The sequence below is a fragment of the Mustela nivalis genome (assembly GCF_964662115.1).
Source record: "Mustela nivalis genome assembly, chromosome: 8".
In the NCBI taxonomy this organism is placed as follows: Eukaryota; Metazoa; Chordata; class Mammalia; order Carnivora; family Mustelidae; genus Mustela; species Mustela nivalis.
Genome location: NC_139027.1, coordinates 4,856,426 through 4,875,582, shown reverse-complemented (window position 1 = coordinate 4,875,582; position 19,157 = coordinate 4,856,426). Strand labels below are relative to the sequence as shown.

Below are 19,157 nucleotides of genomic sequence, written 5' to 3'. Positions count from 1 at the left end.
GTGATTTTTAGATGAGAAAGTGATTTTTGACCCAAGGCAAGAAAAATAGTGATAGTTGCTGAAAATACAGGTAGTTGTTTGTCAGGGGCATAGGTCTGAGCAGGGGTGCTGAGGTCTTCACCGGCGTTGAGACGTTTTTGAAGCAGGTCCAACAGCAATACCTACTTTTAGATCCGAGGTAACCGAGAAAAAGGCAACCGCATTCTTGTGGCTGCAACATTTCCCACTTGGGATCTTTTTTCCTTCTTGTTTCTTTTTATAAACTGAAAGTGTTGTGAGGCTCTGATAATGGACTGGTGACTTCCAGAACTGGGGTGGAGTCTCTCCGGAGAGACTCTTAATTCATGGGCATTGCTCAATTTTTTTTTTTTTTTCTGAAAGCAGTGGGTTATTTTTTGGTGTATCACCTGCACCAGCATGCTATGATAAACCACAACAAAGACTTTATCCATATGTGTACTAATTAATCATATTTGTAATAAAGTGACATCTAAATAAATTTCCCATAAGGAATAATTATTTGGATGTCTACCCAGCAAACAAAAGCAAGTCTTTGAGAAATTATAGGTTTCTTTCAGAAAATTTACTCTATTATATTGAGGTCGGCAAACCACGGCCTGCAGCCCACAAGACAGTAACTGTCTATCTAGTAACTTGTCTGCCAAGCCTAAAATATTTATTCCGTGGCTCTTTACAGAAAACATGTATTGATGCCTACAATTACATAAATGAATGGGATTAAGAAGTATGGTTTTTTTCTTTTAAAATTAGGAATATCTGTCAGTATGATCTTACCATGATACAAGCTGCCTTGAAATCCATCTGATGCTCCCACTGACTACTGTTTTCATCAGCTTGGGCTGCTATCGTGTAATATCACAGACTGGGGGCTTAGTCAGCAGACACTTATCTCTCCCAGATCTAGAGGCTAGAAGTCCAGGGTCCAGGTGTCGCAGATTTGGTTCTTGGTGAAAACCGTCCTCCTGGCTTGTAGACAGTTGCCTCCTTGCTGGGAGAGAGAGAGAAACTCTAGTTTCTTTTTCTCATCTTATAAGGGCACTAATCCCATCACGAGGGCTCTAACTTCATGACTTTATTTAGACCCAATTACCTCCCAAGGGCCCCCTCCCCAAATACCGTCGTATCAATATATGCATTTCAGGGGTGTACAACATTTGGTCCATAGCACCTACACAAGAATTTGCTTTCTGTGGTGTAGCAAGCCCTTCCTCCCTTGATTTTAACATCGCGTTCTGACCGCACTCCATGATACTCAATTCTGTCGGCCCTATGGGCCAGACGATCAGGTTCCTACAAGACTGCCTGGGAACAGAAATGAGGAGGCAGATCATTTTGTCTGAGGTCGTCGGAAACATCTGGGCAGGGTGTATCTGGTCCGGGCTTGGAAGGCTAGTGAGAAGAGGGCCATGGTGCTGCGGTCCGTGAAAGCAGCACCGACCACAAGCTGGCTGAAGGCATGGAGCTCTGCTGTAGGGCTTGCAGGCATCCGGGAGCAGGACACTCGGTATAACACCCACATATGCACATGGTGTGACATACTCATGCAGGTGCACACACAAACATAATTATTGAACAACGTCAGCTGCTGCAATTCTGGTGACTAAGAAAAAAAGACTTAAGGTTTACCTCTCTCTTTCCTTAGGCTCAATTTTTCACTTACAGGCAAAAGAAACAAATAAAAACAAACAGTTAGCTTGGATATGAGGGATTTTCACTGTAACTGCTAAAAAATATCCCCGAGTTAAAAAATCCTGTATCTATCGACCTAGAGTCCTAAATGTTGATGGACCTGTATTGAAAAGCACTTGACTTTTAAAATCTATTTATTTTATATACATATATATATATATATATATATATATATGATATAAATTATAAAATGGTGGGTATATAAACCAAACCCCATCCAAACAAAAATCTTTGGCTAATGGTGTCTGTGACCAGCTCCAACTGTCTCTTGAAGGTCACAAGTCTGTATTTGTACTGAAATGGCACACAGACAACTTGCTGGTTGTGGTTTTAGATGGCTCAGGTTGAATGATTCTTTTAGGAGAAAACGCTTACTGGTGATCATGATTCTAAGAGCAGGGAGCGAGTGAGATGGGCCCTGGCCACCAGGCAGAGCGTGCAGTCTGGGGGGGGCGGGGCCAGGTGTGTGAGGAAGGGGATGGACACGAGGACGGCAAGGTCATGGCAAGGTCAGTGGCGACTGCTGGCTGTGAGCCCATCATTCCTCTCATTTCACTGTCCCAGCAGCCTTAGAAAATAGGCATTGTCGGCGTTCCCATTTGGTAGTGAGAATCTTGAAGCCTACATGAACATAAGCACTTTCCCAAAGACGGGTGTAAACAGCAGAGCAGGCCATGACTCCAGGCTGTGTGCATGCATGTGTGTGTGTGTGTGTGCGTGTGTGTGTGTGTACAGGAGGGTGTGTGCCTGCATGCATGTGTGTGCATATGTGATCTATGTGTGCGTGTGTGTGCATGCATGTGTGTGTGTGCGGGAGGGTGTGTGCCTGCCTGCATGTGTGTGCATACATGATCTCTGTGTGCGTGTGTGTGTGCAGGAGGGTGTGTGCATGTGTGCATGTGTGTGCATACATGATCTCTGTGTGCGTGCGTGCATGTGTGTGTGCAGGAGGGTGTGTGTGTGCGTGCATGTGTGTGCATATGTGATCTGTGTGTGCGTGTGTGTGCGTGCGTGCATGCACGTGGCAGTGGGTCTGAGTGTGGCATATGCTGATGCTTGCCGATGAGCAAACACTTAAATCCTAGGCAGCACTGACTCCATGGAAGGTTTGCTGACTCAAGGGCTGGAAAGAAAGTGGAAATCTTGTCCCCATGGATGACGACAAGGCCCAGCCTCCCCTGATTGCAGTCTTGCCTTTGGACGGAGGTCTTGCCGGGTTAGCAGCAGGATCTGATTTTGAGTCATGAGTTGTTCTCCCCAGTCGCTGAGTTCCTTCTGAGCCTGATGGACAGGAGCCAGAAGTCTGCGGAGATGCTGGCTCACACTATGCTTATCTGTGACAAGCCTGTTTGGCTCACGAAGTGGGAATATCTTCATTGTCACCAGCAGCAGCAGCAGCAGCTTCTGCTTTCCTGCGGCACGCCCAGCCCCTGCAGTAGGAGTTCTTTTGTGGAGCCCCAAACCAGACCTCTTTTCAGGGGCTCATTCCAGAGAAGGTCAGCTTTGGGAGCGCACAGAAGAGTTCAAGTGCTGTTATTTTAAAGATGCAGGCCTGGAGGCTCAGAGAAGGGCTTTGGCTGCGAGAGGCCACACCGCTGTTGGCAGAGCCAGAAATAGAAACAGCACCTCCAGATTTTTGTCTAGAGCTCTTTCTACCATAACATGCTTCCTAATCTTCTGAAGAGACTGGTAAGAAGGTCTCCTATTTTAGCTTCCTCTTTAGCTTTGGGGGCATCGCACATGGTACCCAACACATAACACGCCTTCGAAGCTAGTTGTTTGAATGAAGTACCAAATGAATGACTGTGATTCTCTTCCCATGGTCTAGGGAAATGTCAAGGGGCAGGGAACTGTCCACTTTGTCCCTTGTGAGAAGAAGTCATTCAGGTATTGCATGAGTCCAGTGCTGGCACATGGTTCTCTGGTAATTCTGGCTATGGTTAGCATCACTGTCGAGACTGGGCACATACAATCTTTTTCTGTTGCCTGCTTTCTTGCTTCTAGCTAACTCTGCTGTTGCTATTAGAACAAGACGCTACGTGAAGTTGTTATGACGATGCACTTGAAAGCTGGCCTTACATTTGTTCCCAAGGGAAGCTTCCGTGGAAGGGGCACAGGCCTTCTCAGATAGGCTTGTAGAGCACTTCCCAGATTCTGCTACACCGTCACTGATGGGAGCATGATGACGTCTGCTTCCCTGAGCCCAGTGCACACTGAAAGCCCTAGTATCGGCCTTGACTTTTCCTTATCACCTCTGTCATGGGTGAAGGGCTGCCACCCAGAGCACTGCACTGTGTTCCAGTGCCTTTCGATTAGTGAAATCCAACCACCTGTCTGTTGATTGGGAACATGCTTACCGTCTTCCAAAGCCTAGATCTGTGTGAGAATAAGATAAAGAAGAACAAAAGTGAATTTGCAACTTACAATACAGTTAAAAAAAAAAATTCTTGCACACAAATTATCTCATTTATTTGCAGTTCTTATAGGCTTTCTTCTTCTCATCTTACACCTCAGAAACAGGGCTCCAGAGAGGCTGTGATGAGCACAGAGCAGACCCGGTGACATCTTTAGTCAGTGTGTCAGGCTTGGGGCTTGGCTTTGCTGCTGCGGTGAGCATGGGTCCTGCGTGCTGGCCCTTCGTAGGCCGGGCCTGAGCTCATGGCCCTGGGTGATCCGCGGCGTCTTGGTCCCTGGGTGCCCGCTGTAGAAGATAGCCCCGCGCCTGCTCTCACACATGGTGTGTCCTCCCCTCAGATCACAGCGGGGCTGAGGGGAGAAAAGGAGCTTCAGGGCGGTCAGAGAAAGGGAAGTATATTAGTGAAGTATATTTAGTTTAATTACTTAGTGGATGGAAACCTGGGTTCTCATCTTACCTTGGTCAGTTTATGGGTTGTGTGTAATTTGCTTCTGTGTCTTGGGGAGTTTTCTGCTGTATACAACACGGGGATTGTATGATCACTCAGCCAAGTCAGCTCTAAAAGCTCATCTTTCTGTTAATTGAAGTAGTCGCTGGGGCCTTCTAAGGTACTTGCAATCTCAACTTCTGCCTTGGATCACCTCTGAGAAGCCACGCTGTAAGGACGAACAGTTTTTAGGAAAGCTCAGGGTGCAGAGGCCAGACGCACAGCAGTCAGGGGCAGACTGTGCGGGCTCAGTGGCGGGACCTTGGGCCCGTGCTCTTACCTGTCCGTGCCTGCTTCCCAGTCGCTGAATTGGGGTTCACAATCTCAGGAGGTGGTTAAAAGAATTAAATGAATGGATGAATGCAAATGTTTGTAATTCTAGCCCCCACGTGCCTGCTACATTTTAATGATATGTATTGTCTCTCTTATCTTCTTATCCTGTAGGCAGGAGATTTCTCAGCCCAGGCGCTCAGTTGTGATTGGAATAACACATTCCTCTCTCCCGCTCTGTTTTTCAGTGATGCCCCTCGTGTGTCCTAATTTGGGGCCATGGAACACAAGAAGCACTCTGTCTGTTGACTTTGGGGAAAGGCTCTGCCCCCTAGCAGCAGGGTGAGGTGACAAGGGCAGGCCTCCGTCCCTCCCAGATGCTGCCTTGTGTGGCTCTAACGTGAAAAGCCACTGCAGCTATGACCTCAAGAGGGGACATCGTGGGCCCCAGGAGGACTGAAGAGCAGGAAGGAGGAAGGACCTGGGTTCCAGGTAAATTCAGCGAGCCCAGAATCAAGCCTGGCAGCAGCTCTGTCCAGTCTGCTTTCCCATGAAATAATCAAGAGTCTTGGTAGGTCGGTTATTTTGTTAAATGATCCCCAGAGCACTTACAATACTGTTTTTTCTTTTTAAAGATTTTATTTCTCTGTATTTGAGAGAGAGCATGAGCAGGAGTGAGGGTAGGGGAGGGTCAGAAGGAGAGGGAGAAGCAGGCTTCCTGCTGAGCAGGGAGCCCATCCTGGGTCTTGCTCCCAGGACCCTGAGATCATAACCTGAGCCAAACACATCAGCCTCACTGACTAAGCCACCCACACGCCCCACAACACTGTTGCTCCAGGCAATAAACTTGTCCTTTCATCGAGTCAGACATAGCAAAGAGGAGAGGGGTCCTGAGTGCTCCGTGCTGCTGGTGAACTTGCTCCAAAAAAGCTTTGGCATTAGTTCTGTACTTCTTTGTAGCCAGCTTGGAAAAAGAAAGCAAAACACCTAATTGCACAGGGTATACAACACCAGAAAAGAGGAAACAGCCAATCTGAGTCGACAGAATTGTTTCACTGAGTAGGGAATAAATTCAAAAAGCCATTTTTCACTTTTAGCTTCCTAGAGGTGACCCTGAATGGCATAATGGGCTCCTGTCTGACAGTTTTTACCAATTAAGGTTGGTTTTTAAAATGACTGCGTGTTACAAGCGACTTTCGACTTAAGACAAAGCAAGGCCATAATGTTAAAGTGAAACCATTGCTGTTTTCTCTGTTTTCCTTCTTCTCTCATTTCTGATTTTTCACATCCATTTTGTTAACTTTATCCTCATTTGACCAAGTCTTTTAGATAAATTTGCTTTATAACTTTTCAGGATCAGAGGGGAAAAAAAGTGATTTAGTGGCATAAAGGCATCCTGAGTAGAGCCATGTGGTTTCAGGTCAGCAAGTATAGACAAGAATGTGGTCTAATATCTGGACCAAAGTAAAGTGATTACAGCTGTGAGCCCGGGGCCCTCTCTGTTGACCGCAGGTGTGAGGGCTGGGCTCCGGCAGCACCTGCAGGGTGGTCGGGGCAGGGGGCGCCTCGGACGGCACTGAGCTGGGCTGGGTGGGTTGTCGACACGGATGGTCACGTGTTCTAGGAATCACGTACTGTCCGGAGACTGGAGCATTAGCACGAAACTCCAGTGGACTACTGACGACCAGTTGCTTGGGCCATGACTCCCTGGCATGTTTACACTTATACTTCCTTTTCAAGTCGTCATGCCTACTTCTAGTTCAGACTGGTGTTTGCTCTTGACTTATGGGATTTCAGGGTTTGTGACTTCTAGCTCTTTTAGGACATTCTGAATAAAAATTTTCACTCTTATCCCAGAACTTCTGACTTAACATTTTTGAAGAACTTGGGAGACTGGGAGAAGCTTCTATAGAACAGGCCCAGGACATGGTGTGAGAAGACAGACTGAGGAAAGGGGCCTTTGGTAATGTGGCCTCTGCCTGGTGGGGCCTGGGTCCGTGCAGGAGTCAGTGTGGGTCTCCGTTGTAAGAGGCCTCTGTTGCATTTTGAGTGAGGAAATGCTTCAGAAAACTCAACCAGATGAAAGAGCCGATGACTTGGATATTTGCAGGACCAGGAGCAGACAGATGGCCAGCAGCTCCAAAGGCTGTACACATTACAATATGCATTGACCAGAAAGCCTGAAGTCTTCTGCAACCGGAATCCAGTGCTCGACCAGAATCTGAGCCCTGGGACTCAGCCCGTGCATGGATCTCAGGAAGGGTTGGAGGCATCATACATCTGAGTAACTGTGCGTGTCTGCAGGAGGTCCGGCTGGCCCCGAATCACCTTCTGCCTGATGGGAAGGTAGGCAAAACCAGTTCTTGCTGTTATTTATTCGCTTGTGGTAGATGTAAAGTTTCGGGAGAACGTCTTAATAAGGACAGATTCTGGGAGAGCTGGTGAGAGATCACCTTTGATACAGTTTGCCTGGGAAGCAGTGTGAAAAGGGGTCCCATTGGAAGATGCGTCGATGTTTCCCAAATGATACTTGCTGAAGTTGATGTTGTATTTCTAAGTTGGAAGGTTTGTGAGCGAGTTGCAGGTATGGCGGTAACAGAAAGTCTTTGCTGGCAAGGTTTAAACCTCACTTACTAGCTGAGTGACTTTGACTGTGACCCCTCATGTCTTTGGTCTTCTTTTCCTTTACCTCCTAAGTTGAGAGAGCTACAGTCATGTGGCTGTACTGTTGAGAGGATTAGAAATGGTTCTTGCCTAACAGGGTGGCTTCCACACATCAGAGGTCCTCAGGGAGGAAGTGCTGGGTCTTTCCAATTACGGTCAAATCCAGCTCGTCATTTGGCACGGGAGGAAACAAGCCTGTGGAGGTAGATACTCTGCCCAGCGTGGCTCAGTTCCCCCAGAGCAGAGCCAGAAATGTGCCTTTCCCTGCCCTGCCATTCAGGCCACAGTTTGGGGGTTGGGGGACTGCCCCCTAAGAAAAATCACATATTTGGGCTAGAGCTCAAACTTGCAACTCACTATCTTTTGTATGTTAAGGAGATGATTCCTAGATGGATGATGGAGAGCTAAGTAGCCTGCGAATAGGGGACCGGTCACCTAGATGAGAACTCTCAGCCCCATCCGGGATCTCCACAAGGGTCAAGGTTTGGAGGTTAATTTCCACCACCAATGGCCAATGAATTTAGTCAAATACGCCTCTGTAGCGAAGCCTCACAAAAATCCCTCAACGTTGGATTTGGGTTTCTGTAATGGTGAATACATCCAGGTTCTGGGACGATCACGCACCCAGAGAGGACAGGGAGACCCTTCCTGCGCCCCCACACCTTCCATTCGGCTGCTCCAGAGTTGTATCTGTGATGACAGACCGGTTAACCTAAGTAACATGCTTTCCTGAGTTCTGCAACTTGTTCTAGCAAATTACTGAACTTGAGGAGGGGGTCCTGAGCACCTCCAGATTTGTAGTTGGCCAGGCAGAAGTGTGAGTGGCCTGAGCCCCTCGCTCTCGGCTGATGTCTGAAGTGGCCCGGTCTTGCGGGACAGAGTCCCTAACCTGTGAGGCCTGTGCTGACTCTGGGTTAGTGGCAGAATAGGATTGAAACATTAGACGTCCAGTTGGTGTCAAGACTAGCTTGGTATTGGGAGAAAAAAGCACCCAGGTACCCACAATGGAATGGGTCCCACATTGTCCCATTGGGAGTCTTGGGAGTGAGATGGAGTGGGGTAAGGAATGGATCAAACCCCGTTCCTGCCTGAGATGCTCCTGCGGCCCAGTCTCCGTGGGGACGGGGTCAGAGTATCGCCGAGCACAAGAGCACAAATGACATCGTTTAGAGCTTGGGACGACTACTTGCCCTTAAAGTTGGACAAGTTGATATGAAACATTTTAGTTTTGAAAAAATAAATCTAATTATTTATCTTAATAGCGAGAAAAAAAAAAAAACTCCAGATAATGTTGATTGAACAACTTCTTGCTGTCAAGCACAGTTCTAAGACTTCCCATGAATGAATTCATGCTGGCCTCTGGTCACTGTGAGGCCAGAACTCTTAGAGGCCCATCTTACAGATGATGGTGCAGAAACTCAAAGAGATTACATGGTGTGTGCAAACCACCAGTCCAGCGAAAGGGCAGTTGGCTTTGAGGGGGACAGACAGACTCCTGTGCCTCTCTGCTCACCAGCAGTGAAAGAACATGCAAAATGGGGACAAAGGCCACTCTCAGCTCTCAGGAAATGACACATGCCTGGACCAGCTGCTTTCGCCTGGCTAGCAGGTGGAATGTGCAGTGTTAGAAAACACACCGTATGCCCCCTGAGGAAAATGCTGGCATACCCAGAGTAACCCAAGGGAGCAGTGCAGGGGTGCTAAGGGCCCACCGTTGGTTAAGTGCAGTTAGAGGGCAAGGGACCCGGGACCTAGTGATCCGATCTCAACAGTAATGTACACTGATGCTCAGACAACTGGAGTTGCAGCTGAGTAGGTACCTGGGAGGAGCCGGACATAGAACGGTAGCGCCATCCTCCTGGGAATCTTGTTTCAGGACACAAGACTGCCAGACTGACGGGACTCCAGTCATCGGCGCCTCTGCTGTGACGTTTGCGCACCTGTGCAGCCGGGCTGCTCCCCGTCATGGGAGGGAGGGAGGGAAGAAGGAAGGAAGGGAAGGAACTCCGACTGATGTGATCCGAGAAGACAGAGCTGATGGCTTAAGGTGGGTGTCCTGGGCCTACCGTGAAAGCGGAGTACCTGCCCTGAGCAGAGGGCACTCTTCCTGGCAGGTGGAGTGGGGAGACGGTGCGGTGGAAATGTGTGGGGTGACCACAAATTTGGGCAGCCCTTCAGTACTGAAGCGGGCGACTCTGGATAGGTTTGGATAAAGTAAGGATTTTGTGTGGCTGCAATGAAGAGGGAGGAACAAAAGGCTGTAGAATGAGCTAGGAAGGAGCAGTGTCGGGGCGTGACATAGGGGAGGATGTAGAAGTCAGACTCTGAAATGCAATCGCGGGGCGCCTGGGTGGCTCAGTGGGTTAAAGCCACTGCCTTCACTTCAGGTCACGATCCTAGGGTCCTGGGATCGAGCCCTGCATTGGGCTCTCTGCTCAGCAGGGAACCTGCTTCTGCCTGCCTCTCTGCCTACTTGTGATCTCTGTCTGTCAAATAAATAAATAAAATTAAAAAAGAAAAGAAAAGAAAAGAAATGCAATGGGAGAATTGAAGTCAAAGTGAGGGAAAACACTTTTGGGCTTTTAGAGGCGGTAGATGGAAAATCCTCTCATATTCAGTTCTGTAGAGACTTGAGATGGAAGGAATGGAGGCGCACGGTCCCCGTATCTGAGTGTCTGCACTAGGCTTCCCAAGTGAGCGACGGGGGCCGTATCTCTTTTTGCACGTGAAGAAGATGCAGTATCCTTTCCTATACGTCAGTGCAGTGGAGCAGGGCATGCAGGGGAGAATACGACCACTGCAGGGCTGAAGAAACACGTCAATATGAAGCAGCAAAGTCTAAAGAACCCCATTTCCACTGAGAAGTTACTAGGGTAAAGAGGAATTGTTTTGATTTTTCAAATTCCTGCTCCTAGCGATTACGTTCCATGCTCAAAAAGACATAAGTTGGATAGATTATATATGTAATATGTTTTGTAAATGTAAGTTGTTATAAGAAATATAAGTTGGATGCAAAGGGACTTGAAGAACAGAGTGGGTCTCCTCCAGTTTTGCCATTAGAGTTACAAGAAGATTCAACCAAACGTGGAGTGGAGGACCCATGCTCATGGCGGTTAATGGTGGCACCTGTATTAGGCATGTTGCTGGACTAGCTGAAGGTTTTCCCAGGTCCAGGCTAGGAGAACTGTGTGTCATATGATTTTTACCTTCAGAGTTTTGGTTATTGGGCTGAAAGTTCATTTTGCAAGTAAATAGTGTTATCTGTACCATGTCATTCCTGCTCAGGGCTTAAGACCAAATGAGGTTACAGTTACAAAAATCGTCTTCAAAAGAGAACAGAAAAGATCTGTTTGCAATTACTTTATTCAGTTAAGGAGAATTTTCCTTAGCAACTAAATACAAAACATCCCAATTTTATGTAATCTGCAGATTTAACTACAGTCCACGAAAACTGCAATCAATTTTTTAAAACCCGATCATTGAGTAGATATGCAGAACACAGGCTGGTAACACAGGACATATGGTTTGGTGGTCTTGACGTCTGAACCCTTTGTAATTTTGCATTTGAAACCCTATCAGGTATTTTTGAGGCAGAAACTGAGTATAATTAACTTGCTATGGCTCTTCGTCTTTGCAATTAGAGTGGAATCAGATAAGCATGTCTGTTGGATAAAAAAATAAGGAGCATTTACATATTAGAGTCTCTTGGTTAAAGCCCCAGGAAGACAACTGTAGAGAAATGCACTGATCACCGGAGAGGCTTCTTTGGAAATAGTGGCCCCTTTTGGAGGATGAGAACACTAGAAATTACCCTGGAAGCTATATTAGACATCATCAAAGTGATTTTTTTTTTTAAGACTTTGTTTTCTGAAAGCAGTTTTAGGTTTTTTACAACAAAATCGAGACGAAGATGGAGATTTTGCATATACTCCCTGCTCCCCGACACGCACGATCTCTCCAGTACCAGCGTCGCGGACCAGAGTGGGATATTTGTGACAGCTGCCGATCCTGCACTGGCACACCATAAGCACCCAGAGTCCACAGTTGACATTAGGGTTCACTCTTGGTGGAGTCCGTTCTGTGGGTTTGGACAGATGCATATTGACACGTATCCACCGTTGTGATGTCACGCGGGTGTTTTCACTGCCCTGAAAGTCCTCCGTGCTCTGTGTTTTGCCTTTTCATCCCGTCTACTACCTAACCCCAGGTCACCGCTGATCGTTACCTCTCTCTGCAGTTTGGCCTTTTCTAGAATGTCATGTAGTTAGAATCATTCGGGATGAAACCTTCTCAGATTGGCTTCTGGCCCTTAGGACCTTGCATTTAGGGTTCCTCCCTGTCTTCTCATGGCTTGTGGCTCGTCACATTTCAGTGCTGAAGACTATTCCATTGTCAGTGTTCAAGGTGACTTTTTCATGTAACGTATGGGGAAATGTGCCCTCAAAGTTAGATGATTTCCCCAGATGCACAGGAAGTTCCTGGGAGGGCCCAGCTGGGCCCAAGACCTCGCTCTCTCCAGCTTCTCTTTTTTCCGCAATCAAGAGAAAGCCTCTCACCATTTGTTCTGTAACACAGGTGCGTGCACCTACAGGTTTTGCCCTTTCTTTTCTTCTCAAGAGCTTCACGAGAAGCGAAGAAGTGGGAATGACAAATTTAGGTTCCCCCAGAAAAGCCTGCGTGGCCTGTCTGGCCCACAGGCAGGCCCCTTCTCTCTGGCTTCTCAGACAGCAGGCCTGGAGCTCTCCAGACCCTCAGAGGAAGTCTGCACCTTCCTGGGGAGGAACTGGCTGGTGCAGGCTCACATGCAGGGACACCCTCTCTCTGTGGCCCCTGGCCTAAGACGGAATCTGCAGTGAGTGAGCTTGGGGTCTTCCCAAAAGTGGCCCCAATTTCAGAGGCAGAGGCTGAGAACTCTGGGAGGAAAACCATCTCAGCGCTGTCTGGGTTGGCAGGCTCCTCTGAGCCCTGGGCACCCTCAGGCCTGATTACTACAGCACCTGCCCCGGGAGGCTCCCAGTCTGGGGCCCTGCTGAGAGGTGAGACACACCTGCTATGCAGCACGTGCTGCAGGGACTGCAGCCCTGAGGCCCTCCGAAGTTTCCAGTCCCCTTCCTCCTGGCTGATGCAGCCCCTGGAGAACAAGCCTTCTGTTCCCCAGCCTGAGACAGCTGTCTCCTGCAGACAGAGCCCAGGAGGAAAAAGCTTGTCTATAGGCTCCTGTTGCACGGCTTTTCCTTTCCTCCTGCACACCCATCCCTCGTGCTCCCTGGAGTGGAGCTGGGGAGCAAAACAGCACTTGTGATAAAGGCTGGAGAACACGTCTGAGCTGGAAAAGAACCGCAGGACAGTAGCTAGATCATCCTTTTTATTCAAAGGTAATATCAGAGCAAAACATGCTGCTGGTAAAATACTCAGGCAGCCCAAAGGGTTTAAGATGCAGGGCCCCAGATGCCCTCCAGCCCGTTCCAGGAGTCTGGGAGCACAGGGCTTCTGAGGCTGTGAGCTGAGGGTTGAGCTGAGGCTGCTTCCCGGACCTGCACGCCCAGGAGGAGCTTCCGTGTGCTGTGCTCGCCGGCATCTTGCCCGTTCCCTGAAACTCTCCCTGCTCTCGGCTGTGTGCCGTTTTGCCTGTAACATGGGACTTAGGGACATCATCATGTGGTAAGGTTTCCCCACTCAGATTCCCAGCCAAGAACCGTCCTGTTCCCCTCGTTGAAGTCTATTGGAACCTTACGAAAGGTGCTGTCATTGCTGTCTGCACTATGTGGCTAAGAAAACCAAGGCCTCAAGCATGAATTGCCCCCGATCATATGGCCGAATTGCTAGGATGAAGAGAAGCTGTGTGTCTTCCCGGCCCCACCCCCATGGTGGATTCCTTTAGAGCTGGAATCATGGCTCCATTCTTTTTCCCTCAAAGTACATAGCACCTGGTACATGGCAAGTGTTCCGTGAACCCCCAGGGACTGGATGGGTGCATTTCTAATGAGAAACGATCTATGTTATTCGTGTGCTTTGTTACACGTTGTTTGTTAGAAATGACTCCTTGATTAATTGATCTGAGTGTTCCCCTGCCCTGATAGTCGGCTCCTCCAGGAAGGAAAACAAGCCTTGTAGACTTGTGACCTCTCCATTGGTTCTCTCGTGTGCAGATGAATGGGGGTTGGGATGTGAGAAAGGGGCACCATTTCCCCCCTGGAGGAAATCACTAGGTAATGATTTTCCTAATCCTGTGCCAAAAAAACAGACAACAACAAACTATGGGACTTATAGTCCCAAAGGAGCAGAAGATTCCAGAAGGGGAAAAAATACTTTTCAAATTCTCTGGCATGGGAGAACTGGCTACATGTTTTGAATTTATGTAGAAGTCAAAAATACCAAAACTCTCTACCTCCATCCTCCAGCCCCTCAGAGTCCCTCGTCAGCCTGTTCATTCCAAATGTACAGCCAGCATGTGCCAAGGCAGATATGAGCTCTGGAGCAGCACTGAACTGGCGGGCCCTCCTTTGGCCAGTGTTGATAAGGTTATACAGCTGTGCTCTCCCAGCGCAGTGGGCACTGTGGTGAGTGAAGCCCGGAGTTGGTATTTAGACAAATTGAGCCATGTTTTCTGCACTTTCTGTGCCATATGCCCCTGTGAGAGTGGGGTAATGAATGCATGTGCAGAGCAGAAGTAGGACGGCCACAAAAATATTATTTCCAAACCGGCAAAACCGCAAACACACGAAAGGCAAACATTTCTACAGTAAATGTGTGCCCCCCCCAGCTAAACTATAATAAGAATAGCCATTATTCTCAGTATCACAGGGATTCCTCATTTGTTTTGCATTTCTAGAAACAAGGAGTCCTTGTGAAGTACTTTTTCACATAAATGTGACTTTCCATTCCGGATATCATGATGATCTTTTAAAGTAACGTATCGTCATCTCTGTCTCGCTCTCAGAAGGGATAAAGCTAGCAGGGTTTACTGACTGTGCTGAAGTGAACAGTGTTCCCCTAAATTTGTGTCTGCCCAGAACTCGCAGTGTGATTCTTTTAGTCCACTCAGGCTGCCATCACAAAATACCACAGACTGAGTGGAGTAAAGTAGAGATTTATTTTCTTTTGGTTCTGGAGGCTGAAGCCCAAGATCAAGGTGCCAGCCCGGTCGGGCTCTGTGGGTGCTCTGTTCCTGGCTTGCAGACAGCCCCTTCCTCAATGTGTCCTCACATGGTGCAAAGAGAGAGCAAGTTCTCATATCCCATCCTCTTCTCTTAAGGACTTGGGTCCTGTCGGATTAGGACCCTATTCTTAAGACCGAATTTAACTTTAATTACTTTCTAAAGGCCTGATCTCCAAATATAGTCAGTCATGCAGGTGGTTTTGGCTTCAAAATTTGAATTTTGGGAGGACATATTTTAGTTCATAGCAATGATCTTATTTGGAATTGGTGTCTTTGCACCAATTTTAACTTTTAACTAATTACATCTAGTTAAAATGAGGTCGTCCTGGATTAGAGTGGGCTTTACTAATGACGGGTATCCTTATAAGAAGTGAAAACATAGGGAGAAGCGAATGCCACCTGGAGATGGAGTCAAAGATAGAAAGGATGGCCCTATAAGCCAGGGGACACCAGGATTCTGGCAGCCATCAGATGGTAGAAGAGGCATGGAACACCCTCTCCCTCTGGGTTCCCAAGAAGGAACCAACTCTGCCTACACATTGATTTCAGACTTCTGGCCACCAGGACCATGAAAGGATAGATTTCCATTGTTCAAAGCCACCCATTTTGTGGTAACTTATTGTGGTGGCCCTGGGGAATTAGCATGGTGACTACGTCACCACTGTGGTGCCCTACTATTCAACATGGCGGCCTGTTCAACATGGCAACCTAGTATAAGGTGTTTGCCGGGTACTTTCTATGCTGTCACATAGTAGACACCCACAAGTAAGTGTTACTCAAGAAGACAGGGTCTTACTCTCAGTTTCCATCGCCCACACTGCTCTACGCCTAGGAGGCCACTCACCGAGCACGGGTGGTTGGTAGAGTAAGTGGGCAGGATGCGGAGCAGCTCCTGCACACAGTACAGCTTCGCCTTCATTTCATAGAGTCAAGTTGCTGGTAGTCTTTCTCCTCATTCCCTCCCTTCCTTCCCAGTGAGATACTGCTTCTTTTTTTGAGCCCTTTAGGGGTTTATAATGCATTTTTGCATGATCATATTAGATCTCCATGATGTCCTTGGACAGGAAGACAGGTAGGGGTGTTACCCTCCTTTCAGAGATGAGAAAACTGAGCTTGACGAATGTCCTTCTCTGATGAAGGTCACTTGGCTCATTATGACATTGCTGAGAGCGGCCTTAGACACGACGCTCATTTTTAAAGCTGCCTTCACAGGAGTGTTCCATGTGGAATCAGAGGAGATGGGCTCGGATTGTGGCTGCGCCAGACCTATCTGGGGAGGCTGGAGCTCCTGCTTCCTGTGGGATGGCATACCCCGCTGGTATTAATGTGTCAGTATATTCAAAACTCATCCTTGCCTCTAAGAAACGGTGAGCGAGTCCACATTGCGTGCTAACTGCCGGCTGAGGCACTGGAACTCTGACTGTGAGAAGGACACAGAGTCTGCTCGCGTGGTGGCACTTCTGGATCATGAGGAAGACAAGCAGTTACTGAGACGTAAGATGAAGGAGCACTGCCCTCATGGATGCTCCCAGCACAGGCTGCGAACCAAGCGTGAAGAGGCGGAGGGGGGCCTCCCAGAGAAGCCGCGGTCCAGAGCGGGAGGACCAAGAGCAGCCAGGAGGCGGCAGCCGGACGCCAGTGCGGCCCGAGCGGCCCGAGGGGCGTGCTGCTCGACGAGAAGGAAGGAGGGAGAGAAGGAAGGAAGACCGTGTGGCTAAAAGTTTGACTTTGAACCTGGGCTGGGAGTGTAGTGAGAGGGAAGCCTATTAGGAAGCAGGGGCCAAAGTCAGGAACAGCCCGGGGCCCTCTTCAAAGATCCTCAGGTGCCGTGGCAGGAGGGGAGGCGTCGAAGGGTTTCCTGCAGGGGTGTCCGCTCAGACGCCTCTGAGAAGCCTCGGTCTCCCCCCTGGTGGCATCTGGATGGTGCTGGGAGAGAGGCAGAGCCCAGTCGGTTGGCTGCACAGGGACTCGGGCAGGCCGGCCGGGGAAGGGCTGCGCAGGAAGCAGGCAGCGCGGGGCGGCTGCTGCATAAAGGCCGGAGGAGAGACGAGGGAGCGTCAGGCTGATTGCTTGCTCAGGCGGAGGAAGCAGCACAGAGACACATTTTTCAATAAATTATGTTTTAGTAACCACAGGAGCAAAGTGAAGAGGAATTAGTGGTGAAGTGAGAATTCGATTCTGCTGGGTTGTCATGAAGCCGGGAGTGGATACTTGAATCCTGTTTCCCTGCTCATTTCTTTACTTGTCTTGTCCATGCAGCCGCATTTCTGATGGCTCCGTGGGGACGTTTCTTTGGGGGATTTTATTTGGAATGACCGTTAAAGTAGCTCCCTTATATGTAGTAATTGTTTATAGATTTCTAGTAGGTGAATTTTTGCAGGTGTGTGTGGCGTGCCAGGGGCTGATTTGAACTGTCTGAACTGAGGAACGTATTGAAGACAGGCAGGATGGTGGGCAAGAATTTCCTGGGAAAAGGAGAATCTTTCTGGGGAGGGATCTGAATGTCTTCTGGGACTTCCTGAAAATATTCGCTAGAAAACACACTAGGGGGAAAAAACCCCGACAACAAGAAAGACTTGAGCATCTGTGTGCAAGAGGGTCAGTGCGCTCAGGTCACGGGAAAAAGACACGGGGCTCGCAGGGGAAAGGCTTTGGTTTGAGCTTCCTTCCATCATGGTCTCATCTTGTCCAAGCCGTGGAATGTCTCTGAACGCTGTTTGTACAGCTGTAAAATGGAGATAATGACATTAATATTACACTTTTTAAATTGTGTATAATCTGGTGCCGAGCACATTCAGTGCCACAAATAACTAACTCCAAATATGACGACTTCCCTACGTATCTAGATGCCGGTACCATCTCCTCTCTGTGACAGCAGGACCCCCTGTGTAATGACTTACTGCATGCCTCCTAGCATTCACAAAGCAAACAAACACAGCAGAGCTCTTCCGTAGGGGTGGAAACTTCCCCTACTTAACCCAAGCCAAAAAAATAGATTTATTTTGGAAAGTTCCTTTAAAAATTCATCAGGCTATTGTTTCTGGGGTTGGAGTTTGATTTGGTTTGAATTATGGCAGTACAAAATAAATATTGTAAATAAATAACAGAGATACCCTTTAATTTTAGAGCCGAGGAATCTAAGTACGCTCTGTGCTAGGTTTATAAACATGCAGCCAGTTTCCATATAGAGTTCCTGAAAACCAGGGCTCTTGTTATTGCCCCTGCGTGAAGCCCAGGCCGGGCAGGAGGAGATGTGCAGGCAAAACCTGGCTGATCCGTGGTCAAAGCTCGAGCCGTTGCAAGTCTTCAAGTCCAAGTGTCACGGTGCCTTTTCAGGAATCTTAAAAATCCCCCATTGACCTCATCAGTCAGGGCCTTAGCAATTGTCAGATATGGACCCCTTGAAGATACAGTTAAGCTTCCACTGAGAATTACTGGCAGAACCTGGAGTGCTGATGTTTGCTCATATAGCACTCTGCAGTTTACACAGGGATCTCGTTTACAAGATCTCCCGTGAACTTCAGGGAGGTGGAATTACCTGCCCATAGGATTCTAGGCTCTCACTGCAGAAGACACGTGGGAAGCACCCTCATATATTCCCTTAGTTCATCTGCTTGAAATTGTTCCCATTCTATGGACAGGAGAATAGAGGCACACAGTGTGGAAGTGATTTGCCTGCCTCGCATGCTGGGCTGTGACACCAGGATGAGATTTGAAAACGTCTCTCTAATTGCAAACCAGTCATTATAACATTGTAGTAAATTGCAAATAGAGTAAGTTGTCATTTGTTTACTTATTTCCATTTTCCCTCGTCTTTGGGGGAAAAAAAGGAAGAACGAAGAAGAAGAAAGAGGAGAGCAAAACATGGAGGCAGGGATATGCGTGGGAAATCTGTGATAATTCATTGAGGAAGAAAATCGCCGTATGGCCAAGAGGAGAGGGTAAATCTAACATCCCACTGGTGGCTTTTTCTCCTCTGTTTTTGGAAGACAATTTGCTTTCATTTCTGAACTGGCTACTTTGAGGATTTGCAACCCCCTCTTTTGGAATGACCCATTTACCCCCTCGGGAAGGGGAAGAGTAGGGACTAGAGGTAGTGCTGGCGGTCCGAGCTGGGATGAAGACCAGCATCCAGCGTCCTTTGATTTCTTCCACCAGCGTAGAGGTAGGTGGTGGGGACGGTGGGTGATGAAGTAAGTGACTCCCATGCCCTGGGAGTGAGACACTTGAGATGATTGCTCAGTCCAAAGCTCCTGGGGCTGCCTGGCACCAGGCCCAGCTTAACAACACACGGCGCTGTGCAAAGCTGATGGGTCCCTTGCACGAGACTGAGGCTGAAGGTGGGAGGTCCCAGGTGGGCTTCAGGAGAGCCCAAGGGCAAGGCTGGCGCCGGGTAGCACAGAATTCAGCTGATAGGTGTCTGGACAAGATCCAGACCAAGGTAGCGAGGG

The 19,157-nt window shown here is 48.3% G+C and overlaps 1 long non-coding RNA gene across 3 annotated transcripts in view; it reads left to right on the top strand.

Annotated features, from left to right (window-relative positions):
- Window positions 1–19,157, top strand: part of LOC309872054 — a 280,378-nt gene that overhangs the window by 153,584 nt on the left and 107,637 nt on the right. Inside the window, exons 1-2 of one of the 3 annotated variants that reach the window (XR_014315642.1) lie at window positions 5,251–5,375; window positions 6,994–7,229. This is a non-coding gene — a long non-coding RNA (uncharacterized lncRNA). Of the gene's footprint in view, window positions 1–5,250; window positions 5,455–6,993; window positions 7,230–19,157 lie in introns of those variants that run through there. The other 2 variants (XR_014315643.1, XR_014315641.1) reach the window with 2 other exon arrangements.